This window comes from Cylas formicarius, unplaced genomic scaffold, assembly GCF_029955315.1.
Source record: "Cylas formicarius isolate icCylForm1 unplaced genomic scaffold, icCylForm1.1 PGA_scaffold_2__14_contigs__length_35257938, whole genome shotgun sequence".
NCBI classification, from domain to species: domain Eukaryota; kingdom Metazoa; phylum Arthropoda; class Insecta; order Coleoptera; family Brentidae; genus Cylas; species Cylas formicarius.
In genome coordinates, this window is record NW_026844319.1 from 16,588,244 (window position 1) to 16,606,193 (window position 17,950).

The 17,950-nt window shown below is 33.9% G+C and overlaps 1 long non-coding RNA gene across 2 annotated transcripts in view; it reads right to left on the reverse strand.

Moving 5' to 3' along the window:
* Nucleotides 1-6,796: 6,796 nt before the first annotated feature.
* The window catches only part of LOC132698102 (uncharacterized), an 83,942-nt gene continuing 72,788 nt past the window's right edge, over nt 6,797-17,950 (reverse strand). Inside the window, exons 6-7 of one of the 2 annotated variants that reach the window (XR_009618335.1) lie at nt 8,442-9,526; nt 6,797-7,612 (exon numbers count right to left, since the gene is read on the reverse strand). This is a non-coding gene — a long non-coding RNA (uncharacterized LOC132698102). Of the gene's footprint in view, nt 9,527-17,950 lie in introns of both variants that reach the window. The other variant, XR_009618334.1, reaches the window with a different exon arrangement.

Consider the following 17,950-nt stretch of genomic DNA (forward strand, 5'->3'; position numbering starts at 1 on the left):
CCAATACTAAGTTTTAGTTCGTTAAATAGAGCCTAAAAAGTTTAGTAACTGTACCAAAATTTATTTAAAAATATTTACAAAAAGTCGCCTTCACCTCTTTAAATTTAACAGTATGTTAAAAAGTAAGATGTTTTGGGTCCTAGTTTATATGAACTTTTATCCTTATTTTGGGCCACAGAATACGTGGTTAAAATATTGACGTCTAATTTCGGGACACCCTGTATAAGACAAAGGTACACTGCAAAACGCGCAGAGGAAAAGGAAACATTAGAACGACGAAAATTATGAAGAAAATGTTAAAAAATAACATTGGAGAAATTTAAGATGTCTTTTTTTTACTAAAAAAACAGTGTATATCTTTGTTAACAAGGGTGCCGTGAAAAACATCAACACGAAAGCAGTGCCCGTATATCATTTAAGCGGTTCTTATGAAGTGGATGGATATCTTGACCGCTTATGCTGCTCCTACATGCGGCGCTTTTTGAAACCGGATATAATCCGAATCCTTTTATACTGTGCAGACAACCCGGACGAACCGATTCGATAGAAAGCATATGACGCTTAAAACTAATTAATTCGACATCCGTTGGTCGTTCCATATCCACGTTTAACTTTTCGAAAAAATCGGCGGCCCGTCCAGTTATTTTTTTGCCGTTACATACGCGTGACGACACAGGCGCGAGTAAATTTCAATTAGTCATCGTAGTATTTATCGAATGGAAAAAGGCCGATAATAAAGCCCTGAAGGGTTATTGTGGGCGTCTGGCGAGTGGCTTTTAAATGTCAGCTTTTTGTCAATGGAACTTGGCTCGGGTATGTCAGCGGTCCTCGAGAATATCATTTCAAGAGACTTAAGCTGCACCTTCTCTCGATCGCCCGCATATATTAAATTAACGGCACTTCACTTGTCAAAGGTCCGACACCATTTTCACAAACATGGTTGTTTGTCGCAAAAACTAGATTTTAAAATTTCAAAAGTGCGAAGTGATTTTGAGGCACAACATTTTTTTGTCATTAAAAGTATTTAAAATTTTATAATAATGTTAAAAATAATTATAATTATAATAATAATAATAATAATAATAACAATAATAATAATCTTTATTGTCTAACAGATTAACATTTATTTAGAGAACAATTTAATCTTAAGAACTACCTATAAACTAATAATAATAAGTATTCAACCATATTCACTCCAGCAAACTAATAGTGAAACATACAATCTATTATAGTATTTAAAATTTATGTTTAATTAATGTGGTAAACTGTGAGCGACTAAAAAAAAATATTCTTTTAATGTCCGCACGTATTATATTGGATTAAAACTGACTTTGATCTGTCGTATTTGTGTTTTTTGAGTAACATATGCTTTGGCATAATTGCTTTAATTATTTCGGATTTGAACCATACCGGAAATGATCTTTTATGGATAATTGATAAAGGGACGCGGTCGTTAAAAATAATATGCAATGTTAGGTAAAACATGTCACAAACTTCATTAACATTTTCATTACTTAGGAAATTTGACCAATCTGCATGAAGTATGTTGGTGCAAAATTTGTGGTAATATTCTTCAGTAACTAATGGCAAAGACTCTTTTGCGACTATACACTCGATATTTGACACAACTAAATCAAGTAGTCTGTTATGGCTGGCTATTTAAAACGCTGTTAAGTTGATAGAAGCTAAGGAAATTCATAAAATTATTAATTAATTCTACCCTATAATCACTTTCACTATCTGTACTAAATCGCGGAACCTGTTATTTTCAAATTGTTCAAAAAAACTCAACAAGTCAGGTTTAGGTTTGCTAGGAGGTAGGTAAATAACTAAAACATAAATTCTTGTATGATCCAGACTAAATGTACAACCAACCAAGTACTAGTATGATTCCTAATCATATTTAAATTTACAGGAGCCCTCTTAAAACTAGTCCTAACTGCTAACATGACGCCCCCACCATGCGAAAAACCAACACTTCGAACGTCTCTGTCACATACATCTGAAAACTGTGTATCTGTTTTCAAACACATAAGTGTTCAGAGTCCCCTCCCGCAACCAACTTTCTGTGATCGAATTAATATCCAGATTCGTACTACACAGTTCATTGTTTTCCTATTGAGAGCCTGCTCATTTTGATAAACACACTGTGCTTCCCTCTCCCGAAGACCAAGAGATCTATTAGACAAGTTTGCTAGTTTAAATTATTGCGAATAGTAACTATTCTCGGCAATCTATTGATATATTTAATCCTCAGGCTTGTCTCACCTTTGCGAATTCCCTCACTTGGTTCCATCACAGTTGTTTCATATTCTTCAAGCTGTTTAGGTGTTCTCTTTGGATTGCCTGATTTTAATTATTTCAATTTCATTCTGTAAGTGAGTATTGATCTTAATTTGTTCAATCATACTTCCTCAGCGGTGAACTGTACTGTGCCTCCATTGCTGTCAACTTATCCATGATCTTCCTCGATGTGATGCTATCCTTCGCGTCATCCTTGCATTGGGCGATATTATCAGTCAGAGACACGTCACTGTTGTCACCATAATAAATCATAAAACTGGGAATAAAGGTAAATTATAATAAATATTGAATCTTGTACGTTTTCTTTGTTGAAAAGCGACAAGTTTCGCCTAAATTGGGACGATTGGTAACAATAATTGGTTCAAGGCAAAACTGTGGTTGATGGCAACAAGTACAGCTACCCTGAAAAACATAATACTTGGGCGCCCCAGTAAGGGTAGCAAGTTACGGTATCCGAGAAACTTATTTAGAAATGTTGGAAATGATTTTCGAGTTTCTAAAATGGCGAACCTAACCAATTTAGTATCTGAAAACCGTTTATTGTAATATTTTCTTATACAAAAAGAAACGCATGTTTCTCTTGAAAGTTGTGCATCACTCTAAAAATGATTCGATACCTTTGACGAATGGCAATTTTTGGTTTCTCTATAGTGCGGAGAAGCTTAGAGTACAGTTTACTCTTACTGCAAATTCACCATTATTTAGTGTTAGTGTAGGTTTGGTGAAACAAATTGAAAGTGATGGGATTCCGTTTGTTTACCTTAACACGAGATGACGTTTTCTTTTCTGTTTAATATTGTGAAAAAAAAAAGGACTTTTTCTTACAAACAAGGATCCAACAACTCAGTGCAAACCGCTTCTCATTACAAACAAAAGAACTTACAACTCAAGAAAAAGTTTAATTTTGGGAAACATTTATAAGTTACTACTTGTTTTTAATTTTTCAAATATTTGGTATTATCACTTGTTTTTTCATTATTGGAGACTAATGATTGATTCAGGCAAGCATCCGTTGACATTAACACCAATTTAAAATGTATAGTAAAAAGTCCTATTCTATTCTATTCTCTCTGCGGTGAATCCATGTCCTTTATGACCAGGGTGCTACATTCAGACCTTTCGCACGTCTTTAGTAAAAAGTTAAACGACTCTTTAATGATTCCACATGCATATACAACTTCACTAAACTATTAATATTAACATTAACATTAAAAAGTTAACCAATCGCTAACCAATCGCGGAGCGAGTGTTTAATAACCGAGTGAGTTAAAAAGTTTATCGAACGTGTTGCATACTATACTTGTTCTATGACCGTAAATTTTTGGGTACATTTTCGCAAAACAACACGACATGACTGTCAGAATTGACAAACGTCAAAATTGAAAGCGTGGGAAATATCTCCGAAAACATCCGATTGCTCCCAAATCCGTGCGGTAAAATGTCGGAAATGTCCAAAGTGGCTCGGATTCATGGGAAACGAAACTGACGTGGTAAAATGACGCTTCCCGCACGCTAGATCGGTAGGTAATTAGGTATTTTACAGACGGGAGTATAAAAACTACTTTTCACATTAATTTCGTAAGTGAAATCTAATGTGTGCATGTACTTAACTAACTCAAACCTTTTGAATTTATAAACCTAAGTCGATAAAGAACAACTGAAAAAGATTTTTTGGATTATTTGCTATTTTCCGTAAAGGAGGTTCAAGCCCCAATTATTTGCCATAAAGAAGAATACATAACTATGCGCTATTAATTTACAATTAATTAACGGAATGTCACAGTGAACCGTTATTTTCTTAATTGTATTGTTAATGTTAAATCAGTGTTAAATTAATATTAATGGGTGTTTGCTTATTGGGACATCTAGTATATTTAAGTAAAATACAAAAGCGTATTAATATAAACTTCTTATATATACTTGATATCATCGAAGGTGTAACAGGCAAAAATCGTTAGAACTACACACTGACCTAATTAAAAATAATAAATAAGTAGGTAAACTTTTGAACAAAAATACAAGACACTACACACGTAGGTGATAAGTGAAACACACAAATTCTGCCAACATGAGGTTTAAGTATAAATAACTAGAAAATTTCAAATTCTAAAAAAAAACCGTAAATAAGACATCAAAAGTGGAAGATTTAATGAATCTCAGACGCGAACATGTCTACTTAATTATACTATTGCCAAAAAAAGAAGCTGCAAATAACCCATTTTCGTTTTTACGATACTTTACTAAATAGAAGCTCGATTAAAAAATAACTCTCCATATATTGAAAGTCTACTAGCACAAGTTTATATGAATTAGTCTATACCTAACACGCCCTTAGTTTCACTTCAAGTAACACCCGGTACACATAACTACATTTCGGAAATTATTTTTTCAATTTTTCTGCGCATTTCGAGTATCTGGCAGTTACATCGAAACTATGTGGTGGACATTAGACAAAATAACGTGGACAAGACGAAATTACAATTAAATATTATGACCTGGCAAAAATATTTAAAACAAGTCCTTCGATATTGACAATTAATGAAAGTCGAATCGGGACTACGGTGCGCCGTAGTCGCGAAAGAATAATCGAATGCCGAATCGAATCGTATTGATTAAGTTTAATGAAATATGACATAATGTATGCACTTAAATATTATTGTATCGAGTTTCACCCGATGACTTGCGAGACACGATCGAGCCGACGCATTGCTTTGTGAGGCGACGGATATAAAATTTAACGAAATATTTTTGTTCGTTGCAGTATTCTGTAATTGTTTTTAGGGCTACTGCCTCAGGTATGCGAGGCATTTAAAAACCTAGGAAATTAGTTTTTATATTAATGATAATTTAATTAATATTGGGCGCCATCAAGTATACAATAAGCCAAAGGACGATTAAAACGCTGCCGATGCGATCAATAGTTTTTACAATTATTGTTTACATTTTATCATAACATTCAAAAACACTCAAAAATATTATATTAAAAATTTCTTAAATTTAATAATAGTTTTTTCAATATCCTGGCACTGGTTAATCTGATGAAAAACTACTTTTCTCTTTAATACGTGAAGAAATTAAGTTCATTAAAACAAGGTTTCGCACTAACTAACCAAAATAGGCTTTGATGCAGCTTCGTGAAAACCATTACAAATGTAAAAGAAATGTTTTCTTCACACTTCTGGATTTCACCTGTATCGGGTATTCGCATAGTCAATTTAATAAAATTAATCTTTTAATTAATTAATTAAAAAATGCATTGTTTTCGTTGTTTTATTATATAATATATCTGTTGGAGATACAGATTATTTTTTCACCCACAAATTACCTATAAGTTATAGCTTTTGCCGTTCCCAAACTTCATATTTATTAAAGTTCGGAATTTTTTTTATTACAATCTCCAAAATTTTTAAAATTTGATCTTTCCCCATTCCATAACAAATCAACAACAAAAGCAACTCGTCAGAGATAATTAATTTTATTACATAGTGTTGATCTATTACTGTTTCTGATTTTCAACTTTTTGTTTTGTTTATTATCCCCTTTTCCTTACTTTTTGACATATTTATTGATGGATACACACACAATACTTAAAATAGAAAAACAATTTTTGAAAACTAGTCAATATCTCGGAATCACACTTGCCATTCCAGCGAATCCACCCACTTTTCTATAATCAATTATACTAAAATTTCAACTAGCACAAGTTATAGTTATAGTTATATGTTTGTTGGCGAGCGCCTTGTACTTGTAAACATTTGGAATATATAAATGATACAAATAAAAGTTAGACATTTCTTACTTAATATGTAATAGATATTCTTTTTTAAATATTTTATGCTGTTAAAATTCCTTGCGTTGTACAGATTCAATAATTCATTTTAGTAAGACATAAATATATATTTTTTTTAAATACTTGAAGGTGTAACTTTTTAAAATCTTTTTGAATACATTATTACTAGTGTGTCTATTGGCGTTGGACAAAATCAAATAACGGAAATTCCGGTATATAATTTTGTTACGTTACAATAGATACCTAATTACTGGTCGAAAAAGTCTTGGTTCTTCAGTGAAGCATTTTTGTGTTGCCGATATTATCGCATATCGGAAAGATCGCTATTTGGTTAGGTACTAGAAAAGACTGTTTCTCCTGGGTTAAGTTAAACTATATGGCTACTGTTATTTTTAATTATTGAATTAAATTCCAAAAGAAATGGTTCTTTAACAGAGTAAGTACCCTGGATATGTTAGCAAAATTTGGTACACATCTTTTAAGCAAATGGTTCGCAATATTTTTTAAAATTTTAAGGAATAATGGTTCCAAATGTTTGTTTTTTTTTTAATTTTTACTAACCAATGTTTGGAGAAAACAAGACACGTGAGTAATTCTTCGAAGAATTCTTTTTTTTTTTAAGACGTAACATTTTTTTTTATTTCGATAAAATAATAATTCACGCAACATATTTTTGCTGATTTCTGGTTTTGTGTGTATAATTCGTTTTTGATTGGATATTATTTTCATGAATTGGATAAAACAAGGGTACAGGAATCGAATTTTCTTCTTTGAACTTAAGGCCCTAGTAACAAAATAAATTAGAGGATGAATATATTTAGACGGACAAAACAAAAAAAACTCAACTCAACTCAACTGTTAACTAGTTGAGGAAAATTTAATGCCCGCTGTAGATAGTTGGGTGCTTTAGACGTCCTTCATTTTTTTTTACATTTAAAAAATTTGGACAGTGGAACTTCTGCAATTTAAGTCTATTTCTGAGCAACACTGCTTTATTTCATTTGCTAGCATTTATTTTGACGATTTATTGTCTTACATTTAAATTCTTTCGGTTTTTATGATATTTTGCTGAATTAAAATTTCCCCAAAATTCTACGGTGACATTAGTAAATTACTGCCACGTAGGTAAAGCTACACAAATGTGGGTCATTTTTTTGTAATTATAGGTCCAATCTGAAACGGGCAACACAATATACCCCGCATACCGGGTATGACCAATAGAAAAGTATGTTTTTTATTTACACAAAGCTTTACAAACTGCATAAGTAAATCTAATACATCGAAAAGGTGGCCAGTTCTTCTATCCCAATGGTTAATTCATTCCGATACTCCGTGGTGGTATACAATATAAAGTGGCATGCAGTGTCCCTCGATGAGAAGCTGACAAAATCAGCTTTCACAATGATCTCAGAGTCAAACGCATCTGTCAAATCACTGTGAAAACCAGTTTCGTCCCACTTTAATCTGAATCCAATAAAGCCATAGCAGATGCACGTCAATGTCAATTCTTCTCCCGAGCTAAAAAATATAAATTACCATTATTAGCATTTTTTACTCACCAAAAAATAAAACAAAAACTTTGATCATGTGGTATGCGTAGGATTTATTATTAATAGATGGTGCAAATATAAAAAAGACGCTGCACGAACCTCGTATCTATTTACATCGAGGTACAAACTGGGACTACCTGAACGGACGTTAATTTTATCAACAATCCCGAAATACCATGGCATCGATAAGATAGGGAACAGAAAAAAGTGCCTAACGGTTTTTTTGTCGAGTTCGTTTTGCTATTTTTACCAGATTTCCGCGAAAAACGCCGGAATTCCGTAAAAAGAACTCACTACACTGGAGATCAAACAAATGTAATCGGGACGACTCTATAACGTGTCTCAAAATTTTTATTTTCAAAAAATATAAAAAAGATTACCAACTTTCGCAAACTCGGTAATTATCGACGTTTTTACCGTTTTTTTTAAAAGCGCCACCGAATGAATCGAGAATCCGATAGTGTAACATGAGTTCGCTTAGAACTACGTCATCGACGATATAAACGTCGAAAACAAGCTCTAAATCCAGTTGAGTTTAAAAATCCCATTCACGGACAATATTATTTTATCTGATCTCGTAACCCTAGATTCAGACAGAATGTAAGATAACAATTTAAAAGGACTCGGTTTATTAATCCACCAAAAGTAGATCGATTTTTAAATTTTTCGAAAACAAAGAAAAAAATGTTATTTTTCATGGTATTTTGAATTATTTTTCCAGTGGGTGGACGACTTTCTAACTATTTGTGGAAAAAACAAAAAAATGTAGTTCAACGCTTCTGAAAAAAAAATCTTACCCGTGAAAAACACCCGACACTATTTTCGAAATCGACCCGAACAAAATCCGAAGAATTGCGAAAACGAAAAAACATCGTTTCGAGAGCTGGGTACAGGCGCCAGCCGCACAATTCTGACACACAAAACGTAATGATGATAAAATTCGCAAGTTTGATAAAACGAACGTGATACAGGAGCAATAACACTTTTGCTGAAACTTAAAGGAGCTGATAAGGAATGCAGGATCACCGCCTATCTTTATTCGTAAAAATCCATTTTACCGAATAGAGGTGATCTCAAAAAAAAATAATTTCGTCACATTATCATAAAATTACCAAAAATAGTATTAATAATTATGTTTCGAATAATAAAACAACATTTACAAAAAAAACTGTAAGAAATGTGCTTATCGGTTCCAATTCGCTAAACGCGCTCTCATTGTCCATGACGTCATTGCTTATTTGACAGCCGCACTGGCAGCCAGACATTTTCATTCGTGTAATATGAGTTATAACCTTTACTAGATATTAATCATTATTTTTCGACTAGAAAATGTTTACTCACATGTGACAACTTTTTCGAAGCAAATAAATAATACTAGGCAAGAGCCTTGACTACGTCCAAAGCTTGACTATTTCATCTGTACTGTCGCGTTTTATTTAATTTTTGTTTTATAACTTCTACCATTCTGTATCTCTATTTGCAAACTATCGAACCTAACCCAATTTTCTTTTGAATTGCATTGAAAATTTATTCTCTTGTATGGTTGGTAGATGTGAAACTACGTAGGTCGTCATTCAAGAAGTAACAATACTCAGGTTGCATTTGTAATCTGCCTCTTACGCTAAATTTCGGGGTACAACAACGTTTGGATTAGTTTTCGAGGTATTTGAATACTTTTTTCAACACAATTTTTAGGCGACACTCGGATTTTTTATATTATATGTATTTTCTAGTGACGCCAGTTCACAATTTTTAATTTACGACCACTTTATATCAATTTTATATCAATATATTTTATATTAGTATACTTAATTTTTATGTGCATCCCAAGACACGTGGGGCATCGCACGCAGCAAAATGGCGTGCTGTAGGAATACTTCACCTGCAACAGAGTAGAAAAAATTAATCACCTTCTTCCATATGAATTGCATAAATGGCTCGTTAGACTGCCCAATTTTTATAAATAAAGATTAAAAAGTTATTTTGATTATCTTTAATCTTTCACCTTTCACGAGGCTGTTCGAAAACGCCGCGTCAATAGTTTAAACCGGCATGTGTCGGTACATTTTTATATTGACGTAAGACAAATATTAATCGATTCAGTTACCGTTGAATTTTTATGCAGTCATTCGTAGAAAAAATATTAATTTATTTAATTAATTTTCATTTAGCTTTATTTTTTTTAAATTTTACTATTATTCAATCTTGGTCCTCAAAATTGCGCAAAGTGCGCACAAATTTGGGTTTTGTTAAAAGAAAGCCGCAATTGTAGAAAAGTAAATAGCCGTTACATTAACTCTTTCTTACAACAAGTATGAAATTTTCATGTGATGCGTACCTTAACCATTTTACCAACTATAAAAAGGTACTGAGATGATTTTTTTCTTATTATGAATGTGATTGCACAGACGAGAACGTTTTATTAATATAACATTTTATAGTGTTGGGAAGAAACATTTGACACATTTGACAGAATACACTTAATCAAAAAAAGTTTTATTTTCTGAAAATTTTTAGAGAATAAATCAAGTTACAAGTGCACGCCAAATTTCAAATGTTCATTTCATATGATTTAAATGAATAGACGCACGCAGCGCGTTGATTGAATATTAGTTTATATTAGTCACTGCTCTCATTTGGTGACCATTTTTCAACGTTTGTCGAAAAATTAAAACAAAATAGTTATAAGAAATACGGTTGCCAAAAATAGTCGATGACGTCATATCTCAAATTTGGGACGTGCTGCGTCGGAGTATATTTCCGAAAAAACTTTGATTTATTGAATTTATTTCGAGATAGAGACTCACACTATATATTGTACTCTACATAATTTTTTATCTCGACCGGTATGCCAGAAATCCTATTACACATTAAAATAATGTATGTCATACAAAATACATATGAAATGATATATTTCGCATGTGGCAAGTTCCAATTTACGGATTACACGAACATTACACGAAATTTTTTTTCCACACATTAATTGTAATAATTAACTGTAAGAAGCACTGTCGCGCGCATCACCGATCACAGAAGCACTGAATACTATGAATGAATCTGACGCGAAAAAAATGAATGAAATTGTTATTATAACGCCAATCATTATCGGACGCACTTATTATTCTTAAGTATAATGACCACTAATTATAAACGGGCAATTACAAAACATATATTGGCCAAACTAAAATCACGATTTCATTTTTGGCCTCGAAAAATATATCACGAATCGCGGCGCTGACTTTCTGAACTTGCGATTGGGTTTCTTCGGGAGTCTTGTTAGAATCGACTATAACAAGCAATTAATATGTAGATAAAAATTTTTTTTGAACGTTGTTAATTATACGAAATGTCGAATCGATAGATTTTTATAGTCGACCGACAATGTGGCAATTGCAAAACATTTAAATTGTAACCAAAAGACAGTAATAACATCAATTATTTTCGAATAACATTTTCCATTCTGGGTGGGTGCTGAGTGAATTTTAGAAATAGTGATTAAAAACGTTAAAATGCTCTTCCTCGAAAACGAAAATTTTGAACATATTCGAATTTTATGTTGAGAGAGACAGAGAGAGAGGGAATCCGATTAAGATGACCGGGGTCATCAATTATTTATCTCACCCGTTTCCTGTTTTATATTTTGAAGAACGCTGTACAATTTTCTTGGAATTTTGAGGTTACTGAACGATGACCCTTTCTATTTGAAACAATCGTTTTCGTCTATACAGGGTGATAGTGAAATTACTATTTTGCTGTCATAATTTTAGGTAGGCTGATAGGCACTTTTGCCGACCCCGAGATTCACTCACTTTCTCAAATTTCCGTAACGCCCTGTATGTTATAATAATGTAAACAATTAAATTATAGGAACTCGACAGTAAATCTGTAATATATGTTCTCAAGGAACGGAAGTGCAAATACTTGACTTTATTAATAATAATAATTAACGAAACAGTCAATATACCGGCGACAACGTGGCGCCACCTACACACAGATACCGCATCGAATGACGTCCCGACCGAGAATTCATTTATGGAGAAATGCACAGAACGCCGGAAATTTCAGCGCTCCACACTAGATGGCCACAAAGTCGTCTGTCGAGTACGACCCGCACCAATTTATGTTTCACGTTACAGACGTTTCGGAAATATCTGCATTTTGTGATGTAATTTCGTAGTAACTTTAACGGAAGCAAATACACTTAGTTTCTTTTTACAACTGTAGGAATTAGTATCATAAAATTAGATCAGCGTAGTTGAAAGCAGACCTCAACATTAGGACTTTGGTAAACATGCTTGTCTGCGCTTCAGAAAATTACACTGAATACAAAAAATTATTGGTAAGAATTGAGTGGCGAACACTCCATACCACAAAAAAAAGAAACCTTCGGGAACAGATTTATAAATGACGCGTTTTATGTAAAAAAATATCGTTCTATGGTGTATTTTAAAATGATTAAAAAATACCATGTGTAAGTCTATAATTTACACCTAGGCCAAGTAAAAGTGCGAACTTGTTTTAATATCACAGCTGTCAAATTTTACAACATTTGTGGGCTTCCCAGTGTATTAAATATTACGTGTATCAAATACAGAAATAACACTAATTATTAATATTGTTGGAAATAATTTTTTGCAGTAGCGGTGGGTGTTGCATATAAATATGAAATATATTTCGATTTTTGAAACAGGACATGGCGAATTTCATGCCTGAAGTAGACGGAAATGCTTTTTGGATGAGTGCTATTTGGTTTGGCATTTTCAAAAACTTCTTAGCTTCTAATTAGTGTAAACGCGGACCTACTTATTTTTTTAAAACTTCGCGCATAATATACGATTTCGACGATAAGCATAGCCGGTCTGCCAAAGAAACTAATATTTTGTTTGACAGATTTAAGGTAAGTTTCGTTTTTGTTTTATTGGTATAATATATAAGAACTATACAGGATGTCTTCGAAACTAAGCATTTGCGGACCTGCCCGTGCATGAACTTTTTTGTTTTTTTATGAGGAATTGAAACACCTTGTATATAACTGTTTTGGACAATTATATTCATCTACTTAAAATTTATTGCCACAATTTCCAATTTTAGATGTTGTTACTTTTTCGCACTAATGCTAACCAATACAGACACTAACCAAAACTAAGTAACAAACCACTTTGCGGGGTAAGGGGAAAAAAACAAAAATTATAAATTTCCAACTTTTAGGGATGTTCAGGCCAATTTGGCAACCAAGTATCGTGTCAATGCGAGGCGGTCCATAATATTGCTGGCCTCGTTGTTGTTGTTGGTATTGTTGTTGTGTAAGCGGATTGTTGATGCGGTTGTTTACATTTTACGCATTCCAATGCGCGGATGGCGAATGGACTTTCTCACGGCACGGTGTGTCTCCCCCCCACACCCTCCGCCAAAGTCCACCACGGTTTACACCAAGCGTTCTCCGAAAAACCGTTTCGGCGTCGTATTATGGGCAGTAAAACGGAAAAACTGCATTTAAAGAATAATTTTATTGCTTTTTGTTTACGGGCGGCGCTGGGCAGCGCTCAGTGTTGTAAATATTATCAGCCGTGCGCGCCTTTAAAGGGAAATTGTGTGATGAATGCTCAAGTATATTGTAAGGTACGCGCATTTTGTTACAACTTTTAACGTCAGGTATAGGGTCGCAGATAATTGAATGCGTATACGCGGAACAATGAATATGCGACGTGTTTTTAGTATTGAACACAAAGGACCCAATTGTTTTTGACGGCCAACGGAAAGGTGGTGGTATTATTTCTCTTCCCGTTCGTGTTTTCGTTCTGATACGAACTTCGATGCCGTGACGATAACTTCGGATAAAATAAATGAAAAAAATATTTTGAAAATCTTGGGCTTATTTATTTTAAATCTTTAGTGTAAGCTTACAAAAGGCGAAGTCTAGCCTTACGACTACTCACACTTAACCATATATGATATCTTAGGATAAACAGATATTACAAATAAAAAATTAAAACTGCAATTTTAACAACAACCCAGATTTTTATTAATTTAACACTTATTAAATAAAAGGAGAAGCCTACTAGCGCACTACGGATAACCGAGCAGCGAGCAAAGAGCGTTTAAGATCCCCACGAAAGCTGTTAAGGGTTTGATGTTTAAATAACGGCGAAACAAGGTTAATCGATAACGAGGAATGAAAAATTTTTTAAGTTCCGTACAGCGCGGTGATTCCTATGACCTGTTATCCACAAGCGATGTATTAGTTGAAGCGTTAAAGTAAAAAGTAATTTATGGACACACAGCACCAGATGATAGTGATAAATGTTTTGAATTCGAAGCCAAGCAATGCTTATTTTGGGGTCATATTTTCCAAGTCTGAAAATAAACCTACAACAAGCATTTTCAACATTTTGTAACCGATTCTTACAACCACATCAAGGCTCGCTTTGGTATTTGAGCATAACTTTTAGAACAATTTTTAGTAATAGCATTTTGATGAATTTTTTGAAATAAGAGTTCTTATTTGCAAACATTTAAAGTGCACATAAAATAGTCGTCTAACTTTCGACACTAATTGTATTTTGGTAAAGCTTGTAATAAAAAAATCACCGTATTTTGCACACTCAAGTGATCGCACTCTATAGTAGTAACTAAATTAAAGTGTTATTCTAAAGAGTGGCGAGTAATAAAATGGCGGGTGCCGTTCAGTACGACCAAACTTGCGAGTCGTAGGTACGCGTACGTAGAACCATATAACATAAAACAACATGTAAGGTAGGTAACGAATGTGGATTAATACTCCTAATGGCGTATTAAAAATAATGCCGGCCCTCATTCACACCCACTAAAAAACACCAGAAGAACATTTAATTAAAATGAAAGATGGAAAGTTGCTGATCGACCAATCTATTATGGAAGTGACTCCAGAGAAATGCGAAAATACGAAATGCTTGCTAAGGTGGCTGATTGAACTACGCAGGTGAGGAAAATTAAGCCCTCATTAATTCGTAATAAATTGTATATCATTGTATCGTCGGGATCTTTCGTTCCAACTAGAATGTTTTTTAAGTTGAAAAACTAACCTTCTACGGGATGATTCACAATTTTTTTTATTAGCCGAGTAGCGCCATTCCCTAAAATTTAGATGATCCGGAGGTCGAGACACTAAAAGTTTGATTAACCAAATATTAAGAGGTGTCATGTAAAGTCCATGCCAATCACTCTGTAAATTTCTTTATTTATTAAAAAGCCCTATATTCTAAAGCACCTTCATTCTTCAACAGGAATCGCTTTTAAAAGGGATCAGTTTTATTTATAACTTACTTTTTACCCAAACTTACTGCGAAATATTTAATTATCCGCCCTTGTTTCCAATCAACGCTGCGTACCGCATTGCGCCCGGACTTTAACCAAATACTACGTCGTCACGTTATTAAAAAAAAGCGGTCAAATTAACAATTAACTAATACCGGTCGACATCGTATTACGAACTGTTTAACTAACCGACGAACAATAAATAATCGTTTCGCAATGTCACCAACCGGCGCCGGGCCGAGTATGACCCGGGTTTCCGGGAAAGCGTAGGCGACGTGGCAACGTTGCGCGTGAGCGCATTCCCGCACTTGACCTTAACGTGTGTTTTTCGCGACGAATAGGAAGAAAAAAGGAAAACGCATCCGCAGCGCAACGGTGACGTAACGAGCGCAAATGCGCCATTGTTCTATTTAAGGAAAAATATTTCGCGATCGCGCCGCAACCGGCCACCGCGAATTTGGCGAATAAAAAAATGGCACGGTGTTGCCGGATCAGCTCCTTAAGGTCGCTAATGAAACCGGTCAGTTGGGAATACCAGAAATGTTTTCCCTATTATCGTTTGATTATTGTTAGCGCATTCAAATTTTACCATAGATTTTCTTCTTTCTATTCACTTTTCGATTTAATATATTTAAGAACATTATTTTATATTTTAGTTTAGAATTTTTATTTTAATAAACTTCAACATTTTTCTCTTAATTTGCATATTACGATTTTTTGCCTTTTTTTACACTTTGTAAAATATAGTTTTAAATAGGTTTGGTTGCAAATATAATGCAAAAAACCCCAGGAAGATTATAGACAGGATTTACACCTTCAGTAAAAAGCAGAGACCGGTTTAATGTCAATAAGTTCAAACTGAGTGTCCGATTTGGACCTCAACAACTTTACTAATTCGCGCCATTTCAATTTTCCTTTCTCGCTATTAAAATCACTTAATGCGTTGTTTACTAAAAAAGCTTGCAATACCTTAGAATAAATTGGAAACAACTTAACAACGTAAATGTCCAACTTATAACTGGTTGTAAGAAAACAAATCTTCTCGCAGTACGATTTTATAATGATGGAAATGAGAGTTTTCGTAAAACTAACCTAAGTCATTGATACTTTGAACTCCACTATTAATAATTCATAGGGTTTCTAAAATAAGTCGCGTATTATAGTTTCTCCGGAGAAGTTTCGATCACCCGTAGTTTGCTTGCTTCCATTGTCTAACGCACCAAGACACCTGATAACCGTTAGTGATACAATTACCCGAAACGTGCGAATTAAAATGAAATAAAGGCAATGAATGTTCGACGATCTCTTAATACTTCTATCGAATTATCAAATTCCAGTATTATACGTATGCAGGGTGTACAAATGTGAATGGACAAATCCCTTGCTAATTTCATTTCATTTATTTTTTTTTCTCGATAATAGGAGTTTGGGTTAGTTTATAATTGCCTTTTTTAATTGAATTTCGAACTATTTGGCATATCAAAGCCACATTCCAAATTTAGAGCTAATATCCTACAAATTGCGAGGGTTATAAAGTAAAAACCAACAAATCTCGAAACATCCTGTACTTCGATCGCTATCGAAAATTTTGCGTCATGTCATAGGTCAAGGAATTTCTCCGTTATTTAGGGACACCATGTAGGTACTTATAACTATATCTATTATCACAACGATTAATAATGTATCAGAATGCAATACAAATGAATCACCAAAAAAGTTCTTGGAATTGGCTATCGAGATGAGTGAATCATTGCAAATATGTTGCGAAAGGCTGGGCAATCTGACCTATTTTTTAATTTCCCGGAGCACCGACGGCAACATTGCTCAGTATCGACGCGTCACGGTGATGCAGAAAGTTACAATTTTAGCGAAACCGACGCGGGCGATATACATATACGGCCAATTAAAAATACCCACGTATTTACCAAGGTACATGATCGACGTAAACAGTTTGATATGGAGTGCAATTATTATCGCAGTTACTATGCTGAAATTTGTTGCGCTCAAGTAGTAGTCAAAGACACACCACCACCGTCAATTGGTCATTACAATAAAGTATTTTGATAAAATGGAAAAAAAAGATAAACATTTTAAGGAACTATAGGCTTCCGGCTATTGGGAACTAAGACGATCTTAAATCATATTCTTTTTAAGAAGCACACATTATTTGGATCACAGACGTCCAATTAAAATTACAGTTGTGATGCAAAGCCAATCAATCATTGTATACTGATCACGTTAAAATAGAAACAGTGCCGTCTCCGTTGATCATATGACTTTGATTTGGATCCTATAATCCGGATCAAACATCGCAAGGAGTATTCAACCAATTGTACCCTCGCATGACATGATTTTTCTTTTCTGCATTTTCGTTTTGATGTACTTACTGCTTTGAGGCGAATTATAATTTTTTCTAACGATTGTAAAAAAAAGGGCTTTTATTTAAGGGATAACGAATGGAGATAGATTTATTTAGTGGCAGATGTTGGGGAAAATCTAGTTTAATAAATAGGGTTATGCGCCGACAGACTGTATTGTTCTTTAACTGCGTGAAGTAATGACTGAAAAGTAACATTTAAACCTGCACCATAAGCTATTACGCTTATAAAAATGGCAACGTCCAGGACTTGTTCGTTTTGTTCGTATTTGATTATACAGTGACATAGAAACCGTCGTTAGGTTATTTATTTATGTATTTACATCGACCGGAAATTTTGGGCAATAATATATCTAGAAAAAAAATACGCAGTAACGCATGACCGTTGCCGGTTTTAAAGTTGTTAGGGAAATATGCGCGAACGCAATGCGTTCGTTACATAAAGAGCAATCCGGACACTAATTACCCGTACGTAACACATTTTACATTCTGTATGGGATATTGGACATTAAAGTAATTGGGAAAAATGCTTGTGGAATTCTATCCGTTTATTAACATCGTTACATTCATTAAATTGCTTGAAATACCTCGAAATAATTTCCGTGCCTTGACCAGCAAACAGTTGTTGGAAACACA